A 9182-nucleotide genomic window follows, 5' to 3' on the forward strand; every position below is an offset into this window, starting at 1 on the left:
ATGCACGATATATAACATGTCGTTTTAATTATTTCTAATCTCCCGGTGGGCGTGCAGCTAGTTATCGCCGCCACCGCCCTGACGGGCCAGCGAACTATTGTGATCTTATTGATAGGTGACGCCGTCGACCAATCGTCGGTCTCATCCAAATTCGTCACAGTATACATGTGGATTGATTACAGTGCCAGATTAAGTCAATGAAGATCTATAATACAACACGGTGTAATCCCAAGCGACATCAACTACAGCTAGGTGGGAATAAAGCAAACATGACGGAAACCAGCATCGCGGAACGATAATTACTTGGACACAAATTTAGACACAATACCGGAGCAGAGCAGTACTAAAGTCAGGAAACATACGTGGATCGATTGGTCTGCTTTCAGAGATAACAGAAATCAGGAAGCGGAAGAGACCGAAACCGACGACACCGACGCGTGGACCAACAAGATCCTCCAAGATGTTCGAAACTCAACCAAAGACATAGTAACAGACTTCGAAACGAACAGAATGGATAGCCGACTGGCCCACCTTATCGAGGCCGAGCAGTCCATTCTCAACAGATGGAAACAACAACGCCTTAATCGTAGGCTACGAAAGAAAGTCGCAGAACTCAACAGAGCAATCGAGGACCACTGTCGAACGCTATGTGCGCAACAGTGGAACGAGATATGCAACGCTGCTGACGGCCAGATGCACAACGGGAAAACATGCAAACTTGCTGAAACATCTGCTCGACGAAACCAAGACTAAGTCACCCCAAAGGGACCGACTGGCGAAACTCATCCATCGAGAAGTCACTAAACACGGCGCCGATAAGGTGACGAAACGCATCAGTGACAGATACCTGCCGACTACGCCCACGGAGTGCCATGGGCCGTACGGGGGGCTGCCCAACGCCCGTCTCGACAGAGATATAGAAGTAGAAGTTCGCACGGCACTGCAGGACCTCAACAGCAGGTCGGCGGCCGGGCTGGACCGCATCACCAGCAAGGCGCTTAAGAACCTCGACGACAAATCCATAGAAAGCCTCACGAGTTATTACAACAAATGCTGGAAAACGGGAACGCTGCCGACGCAGCGGAAGAAGGCCAAGATCATCCTAATCCCCAAGCCGGGCAAGCCATCCGACATGGATAACCTCCGACCCATATCGCTCACATCTTGCGTGGGCAAGGTGTTGGAGCACGCCCTGCTCAACAGGTGGCAAGAATACCTCGAGAAAGAAGATCTCTACCCGGAAACGATCATTGGCTTCAGGCAGCATCTAAGTACCCAAGACGCCATGATACAGCTCAAGCACCAGATCATCGACGTCAAAACTGGCGACAACAAAGCAGTACTGGGACTCGACCTACAGAGCCCCTTCGACAAGGTGAAGCACTCAGCGATCCTATCCCAAGTCTCGAAACTCAACATGGGAGAGAGATCATACAAAAACATCAAAGACTTCCTCACGGACAGAACGGCCGAGCTCAGAGCGGGGGACCTCCAAGCACAGGAGAAGAAGCTGGGAAGCACAGGCACACCTCAGGGATCGGTCATCTTGCCGGTGCTTTTCAATCTCGTGATGATAGGAGTGGCCGAACGGCTCAGGAACGTCAAGGAAGTCCGAAATACGATATACGCGGTTGACATAACGCTGTGGGTGGAAGGGGGCAGCGATGCCCACATCGAACCCACCCTACAGGCGGCTGTTGATACAATCGAAGACCAACTCGCCGGAACGGGGCTCAGATGCTCGCCGAGCAAGTCGGAGCTCCTCGTCTACCCGCCCGTCAAGCACCGCAAACCTAAGAGCAGCCCGAGAGAGTACGAGGCAATCAAAGTCAAGAACAGAGAGGGAAACGCGATCCCAAGAGTCAACAAGATCAGAGTGTTGGGGATGACGATCGAGACGCACGGTAGAAACGGCGAGTCCGTCACCCGGCTCATTGCGAAAGCGGCGAACGCCACTAGACTACTCAAACGAGTCACGAACAAGAAAAGTGGAATGAAGGAAGAGAGCCTGATCAGACTGATCCACTCGTTCGTCATATGTCACGTAGCGTACGTGGCGGCGTACCACAAGTGGAACAAGAGCGAGAGAAACAAGATAGATTTACTCATCCGCAGAGCCTGCAAGACGGCACTGGGACTGTTCGAAACAACGAGCACCAAACGCCTCCTGCAGCCAGGGGTGCACAACATGCTGGAGGAGATAGCGGAGGCCCAACGTGCCGCACAGCTCGAAAGACTGTCTACGACCAAGGCCGGCCGGAAAATCCTGGACAACCTGGGAATTGGATATCAAGGCAGGGAGCAGACGCAGCTCTCCGTCCCCGATGAGATCAGGCGCAACATCAGAGTGGACTCGGTACCGAAGAACATGCACCCGGAGTATAACAAAGGGAGGAGAGCAGCGAGAGCCAAGGCGCTGATAGACCAGCACGCGGCCGACACACACGCACGCTACGTTGACGCGGCTGAGTATGCCAAGATACACGGGTTCACGACGGTCGTCGTCGACGCGACCGGCACCGTTCGCACGACCGCCAGCACGAGATGCACCAAGGCAGAGCAAGCGGAGGAGGTGGCCATCGTCCTGGCCATCGGCGACCGCGACTGCCACACAGTGCTATGCGACTCGAGGCAGGCGGTGAGAAATTACGCCAAAGGCAGGATAGCGAAAGAAGCTGTGCGCATACTGCAGGCAACCAAAAACGACGATGACAGCAGACAAGTGAGAATCAAGTGGTTCCCGGCGCACACGGGCGAGGCGTCAGACCGCAACGCCAACCACAACGAGACGGCACACGCCGAGGCGCGCGCGCTAACGGACCGCGCCTCGGTTGACTGGCCGCTGTGGTTCAGCACCAAAGACCGAATGACGGACTACAACGAAATAACCAAGGTGTTCCGCCTAGCCCGCAGAACTCTTCCACCCCCTTGCTCGGGGTTCAGTCGAGAGCAAGCCATTTTATTCAGACAGCTACAGACGGGCTCACTCCCCAGTCCGTTGCTGATGCATAGAATGTACCCCGAGACGCACCCGACAGACAAATGCAGAGTCTGCCGAACGGAGACTGCCGGCTTCGCACACATGCTGTGGAATTGTACCCAGTACCAGGAAGAAGCTAAGTCTGGGAGGATCCCGCCGCGACTGGAAGCAGCCGCAGGGAGCGACAATCAAGAGGAGCAACTCTAGGCCGTCCAGCAGGTCATCAAGGCGCTGGCCCGGCAGGGAACCAGCGAGCCGGCCACGGCGAGCGGGGACCCAGGCCGCGCGGCCGGTGCCCAGAGGACGACGTAGGCCCCGTCCGGAGCGCGCACGCGCAAGCGCGCGTTCTACTGCAGGCCCTGAATAAACGTTTTACCAATCCAATTAGACACAAGATTTCCGAAGCATTTAAAATTGCAAAGGTAACTTCAAAGCACCGATTAAAACAGCACAGCTAAGAATCCAAATAATAAATGAGCCTGCTAACCGCAAAAGCACGTTAATGCGGTTTCCCACAGAATAACACCAGCCACATGCTAGTTTGCACAAAATATTCACTAGTAGCTGAAATAGAAAAGACAATGTTGACTAAAGTATATGCTAATGCATCTGACTTTGGCGGGGCATGATAAAAGAACTGACAGTATTGTCCAGTGTATGCCATATATTGGCCAACATCAGTGGAGTAACGGCTAACACTGATGGCTATAGCCATCCTTATGAAATGGCAATGCCAATACAGGTGACAAGTAAGGTATGCCAGTGTATATCTGACATTATCGGGCCATTGTAACAGAGCTGACATTATTGTCCAGCATATGTCATATATTGGCCAACGTCAGTGGACTGACGCATAACACTGTCCGTTATAGCCATCCTTATAAAATGGCAAAGCCAGCACCGGTGATACGCTTGATATCCAGGCCCATCATAGCCATCCGTCCATAATGGCACCACCGATATCGGGAGAACATCCGATATGACGGGCCAATGTTGCTATCTTATAAATAGGTACGACCAATATTGTTTACCAATGGAGTTCTTAGGGCCAGTCTTGGATGTGTTATAGATAGGCACAACCAATACCAGCCATAAAATGGCAGCGCTGGGCCTACATAGGGCTGATCTCTACCAGCTCACTGACAATATTGGCCCAGGCTCTTGTGCTGCCTGGGACTGGCCTGAACGTTTCACGTACGGCCGCCGACCTCCGACTTAGCGACCTCCGGGTTTCGGTTTTGAATCAGGGCCTCGGCGACAGTAAGAGCGACAAAGGGAAATCTGCTGCCAAAAGCCGGTACACCTGATTGTCAAAACTTGCCTGCATGTTATGCATAGACAATTTTTTGAGAGCTGCATCCATGAATGAAGAAGCTATTCCTCTTTTCACTATTTTCGACTGTGCAGACTTGAACGGAAGCAGTTTATTGTTTCTTGGGAACACCAAACATGCGCAGAAAAAGAACTGCAATTCAAGTCTGCTCATTCCAAAACAGTGAAGAATAAATAGAGTCTTCATGCATGGAATTTGCTGCATGGAGTGTGTCGAAAAGGCGGTTTCTGCCTCTTTAATTAGACATTAACTATGACAGGTATCAACGTCTTACAATGGAATTGCTGCTGAGTACTCTCTTCTGTACCGAATCTAGCTAAAACTGCTTATTCACTAACATAACCATAATATCGTAATGTTATAAGAAACTGGGTTATCACACTGTAAATTATTTTCAAGGAGAAATTTCGAGATCTGAGTAGATCAGGGAAGGCGGACTGGTAATAATGCTATCTAAAATGTTCTGTAATGAGATATCTATATATAAGAAAATTGAGCTTTCTGTCTGCGAGATTTTGGCGATTGACAGTCACTTCCGCAGTTTGCTGATGTGACCGTAGCTAATGTCTATTCTCCTTTAGGTGTGCACTGCGCGGTCTGTTAAGATAGCTTACTCCTTGGCGTAAGAAATGTAGAAACCGCAGGACATTTGAACTCCCACCATAGCGACTGGAGCGTTCTTACTGATTCCTGTGGCCCAACTACTCTGGTCGCGGCTATCTGAAAATGATGTACGCTGCTGTTTTTCAGGAGAAATCTCATTTATGTGAGATATCACTCGCTCAGTAACTGATATAACAGTATAGAAGCAGATAGACTAGAGGTAAATGATTGGTCTACAGATGATTCGGCCACATATAGTGACCACTTTCCTTCGATTGTTTATTCCATACACTTTGAAAGACGTCTGTTTTGTTCTTCCGTCAGTCCTGGGTCCATTTTGTCTGGGTCCCTGAACATGCAGGTATTTGTTCAAAGAAAGTGGCTAATTTCTTAGCAAGATCGAGTCCTAATGAGCTAGTGACATATCCCGTCCTTCAGCCTTGGTGGAATATGCAGCCGAATAGACGGCAATGCACAGAAGGGACGCACACCCCGCCAGCTCAACGTTCTACTGTATGACTTCAGCCTGTTGGTGATTTGCCTGCATTACTTCAGCCTGTAGGGGTGCAGTGGTGAGGTAAGAGTAGGCCATCCCCCTCGCATGCAAGAGAACCGTGGTTCGAATCACAGTGCCTAGCAATTCTGCACCGGAATAAAAAATCCGCGTGTCGACGGAATTGCATTAACAAGTTTGGGGTGGAACCTAATGCAGGTGAACACTTCCGACAACGCACTCTCTCAGCAGAACAGGAGTTGGCCCTCCTAGTGCCTTAATCGGCCACAAACTCTCATGAATGGTCCAATACAAGCCCGGTCGTCAGTCGCCAGCACCTGAGCAGCAACTGACCACGGCGGTGGTCAGATCTGTGACACAGTGGAGGGTGCTAAGAATTTCTGGCTCCGAACAGGCCGTCATTGGAAAGTGAGCCTGACAACGTTTAATACTAAAGCCCTAGCTATTGAAGCTAGTTTAGCAGTGCTGTTAGAGGAACTAGAGGGTATGAAGTGGGATAGCATAAGTCTCAGTGAGGACGACAAATGAGGCATATACTGTACAATCGGCGTTACCCTTGTGTAGAGCGCTCGGGAGACATATGTCCTTGCAAATAAGGCCAGATATCGCCGCAGCTGGTAGGTTCTTTTGGCAGCAATTGAGTGACCCAGATTGCCTCAACCAAGCACCCAGCTGAGAAGTCTGGAGCTGGAGTCTATTTTTGGCTTTTGTAGCCCAATATGTCTTCTCGAGCGCTCTACACAAGGGTGATTCGATTTTACTGAAGGGAGTGCATGTACTTTGTTATCGAGGATTACGGGAGAGACAACTGAGAGTAGTTCTACTTGTCAATAAGGATTCTTAACTCTAACATTCAGAAGAATCACTCATGGTGCAGTCGATATGACATGAAACTTAAAAATGGCAAAACAGTCTTTATGAAAGTGACAAAAAAACGAAATAACATATCATTTCCGTATGCCCTTGCAAATCATCCACTTGAAGTCAGCGAATATAAATACCTAGGTGCTACCTTATCCAATAATCTGAGTAGGAATAAGGATATAACGAACTTATGTACGCCATCCTTTCGGAAACCGCTTCCTTAGGCATAGATTAAAATGTGCCTCTTCTCATGAAAACGTTTAGCCCACACATATCTCATCAGAGCAAAATTTGAATATGCAGGTACCGTTTGGGACCCTCACACAAAACATAACATCGAGGCACTAGAAATGATCCAGAGAAAATCTGTACGATTCAATTTCAATAAACATTTTCCTACGGACTCTCCAACCACCTTATGCCACAACACAATATACAGACATTACAAACACTAAGCAAAGTTCAAAAATGGGAACTTCTTTTCTTGCTCAAAAATAACAAACTCTATATGAGCCCTGATTTATTTTTTTAAACCACTCACAACGCGACTAACACGAAATCGTCACACGGAATCAGACACCGTACAACGCTAGAATCAATGCCTTTAAATACTCTTTTTTCCCCCACACAATAACTGAATAGAATGAACTCAAGCCAGAGGTCGTAAACAGTCTCGATGCTATTGCGAAATTGCTTATTGATAGTTACCGAATTATGTTTTCTTGTTTTTTTGCTATGTCCTATTACTCATGTTTTCTGGGATGTAATTTGCCGCATTTCTTTTATGCTTTTTGCCCATACTGCTTGAACCCATTTCAGCGTCTGCAATTGTATAAATAAATAAATATAGCTCGTAATATAGACGAATTTTATAGCTATAATGAGAAGGTGGCAGGCATTGTAACTAGGCGTAATGAGCGGTATAAACTGAGGGTTGCACAAGCATATGCGCCTACATGTATTCATGATGACCAGGAAGTCGAAAACGTCTATGAAGATATAGAGTCAGCAATGGGGAAAGTAAAAACACGGTACTCATGTACTGATGGGCGGCTTCAATGCCACCGTAGGCAGAAAGCAAGCCGAAAACAAGGCAACCAACACATATGCCATTGGATTAAGGAATAGCAGAGAGGACGCATTAATTGAGACTGCAGAACGCAATAGCTTAATTACGTATCATGAATACCTTTCTCAGCGAACGGAAGAACGGGAAGTGGACATGGAAAAGCCCTAACAGGGAGACTAAGAATAAAATTGACTTCATATTGTATTACAAAGTGCAGCGGTGTCGTAGCTATAGAACATCCGCCTCGCATGCAAGAGGACCGGGGTTCAAATCCCGGTGCCGCGCAATTCTCCACCGGATGAAAAAAAAAATCCGTGTGTCGATAGAATTGCATAAACAGGTTTGGGGTGCGACACGATGCCGGTGAACACCTCCGGCAACGGACTCCCTCACCAGAACAGGAGTTGGCCACCCTGGTGCAGTAATTGGCCACAACCTCCTATGATAAGCTCCATAAAACCCCGGCCCTCAGTCACCAGCGGCTGCGGAGCAACTGACCGCGGCGGCGGTCAGACCTGTGACGCAGCAGGGGGTGCTAAGAAAGCCTGGCTCCGCTAGACAGGCCGCCATTGGAAACTGACCCTGGCAACGTTGAATGCTAGAACCCTAGCTAATGAAGCTAGTTTAGCAGTGCTGTTAGAGGAACTAGAGGGCATGAAATGGGATGTCATAGGGCTTAGTGAGGTTAGGAGGCGGAATGAGGCATATACTGTACTGAAGGATGGGCATGTACTGTGTTATCGAGGTTTACCAGAGAGGCGACAACTAGGAGTAGGTTTCCTTGTCAATAAGTATATAGCGGGTAATATAGATGAATTCTATAGTATTAATGAGAGGGTTGCTGGCATCGTAATTAGGCTTAATAAGCGGTATAAACTGAAGGTTGTACAGGCCTATGCACCTACATGTACTTATGATGACCAGGCAGTTGAAAGCTTCTATGAAGATGTAGAATCGGCAATGCGAAAAGTAAAGACGCAGTATACTGTACTAATGGGCGACTTCAATGCCAAGGTAGGGAAAAAACAGGCAGGAGACAAGGCAGTTGGTGACTATGGCATTGGTTCGAGGAATAGCAGGGGGGAGTTACTAGTTGAGTTTGCAGAGCGCAATAACTTACGAATCATGAATAGCTTCTTCAGCAAACGGAATAACCGGAAATGGACATGGAAAAGTCCTAACGGGGAGACTAAAAATGAAATCGACTTCATAATGTGTTCGACCCCCGCCATTGTGCAGGATGTAGGGGTAATCGGGAAAGTGCGATGCAGAGACCACAGGATGGTGAGGTCCCGAATTAGCCTAAATCTGAAGAAGGAACGCAACAGATTAGTAAGAAAGAAACCCATAAACGAATTAGCGGTGAGGGGGAGGGCAGAAGAGTTCAGGATCTCGCCACAGAATAGGTATTCAGCTCTAACTTAGGATGGCGACATTCCCATAGAGGCAAGGAACAATAATTTCAGAGATATCATTACTGAGTGCGCGGTAGAAGTAGGCGGTATAATAGTTAGAGAGGATACCGGTAAGCTGTCTAAGGAGACGAATGATTTGATTAAGAAACGCCAGAGTATAAAAGCTTCAAATCCAACAGACCAGATCGAATTGGCCGAGATATCAAAGCTAATCAATAAGCGCAAGGTGGCCAATATAAGGAAGTATAACATGGAGAAAATTGAGCATGCTGTAAGGAACGGGGAAGCCTTAAAGCGGTAAAGAAGAAATTGGGCATAGGGAAAAACCAGATGTATGCGATAAGGGACAAGGCGGGCAATGTCATCACTAATATGGACAAGATAGTTAAAGTAGCCGAGGAGTT

General features: G+C 48.2%; 1 pseudogene; it reads left to right on the plus strand.

Moving 5' to 3' along the window:
* The first annotated feature begins 443 nt into the window (after positions 1-443).
* LOC146172007 (uncharacterized) lies at positions 444-3292 on the plus strand (annotated as a pseudogene).
* The last annotated feature ends 5890 nt before the right edge of the window (positions 3293-9182 follow it).

The sequence above is a fragment of the Amblyomma maculatum genome, unplaced genomic scaffold, assembly GCF_055883805.1.
Source record: "Amblyomma maculatum isolate TAMU_Amacu unplaced genomic scaffold, ASM5588380v1 scaffold_15, whole genome shotgun sequence".
Taxonomy (NCBI): Eukaryota; Metazoa; Arthropoda; class Arachnida; order Ixodida; family Ixodidae; genus Amblyomma; species Amblyomma maculatum.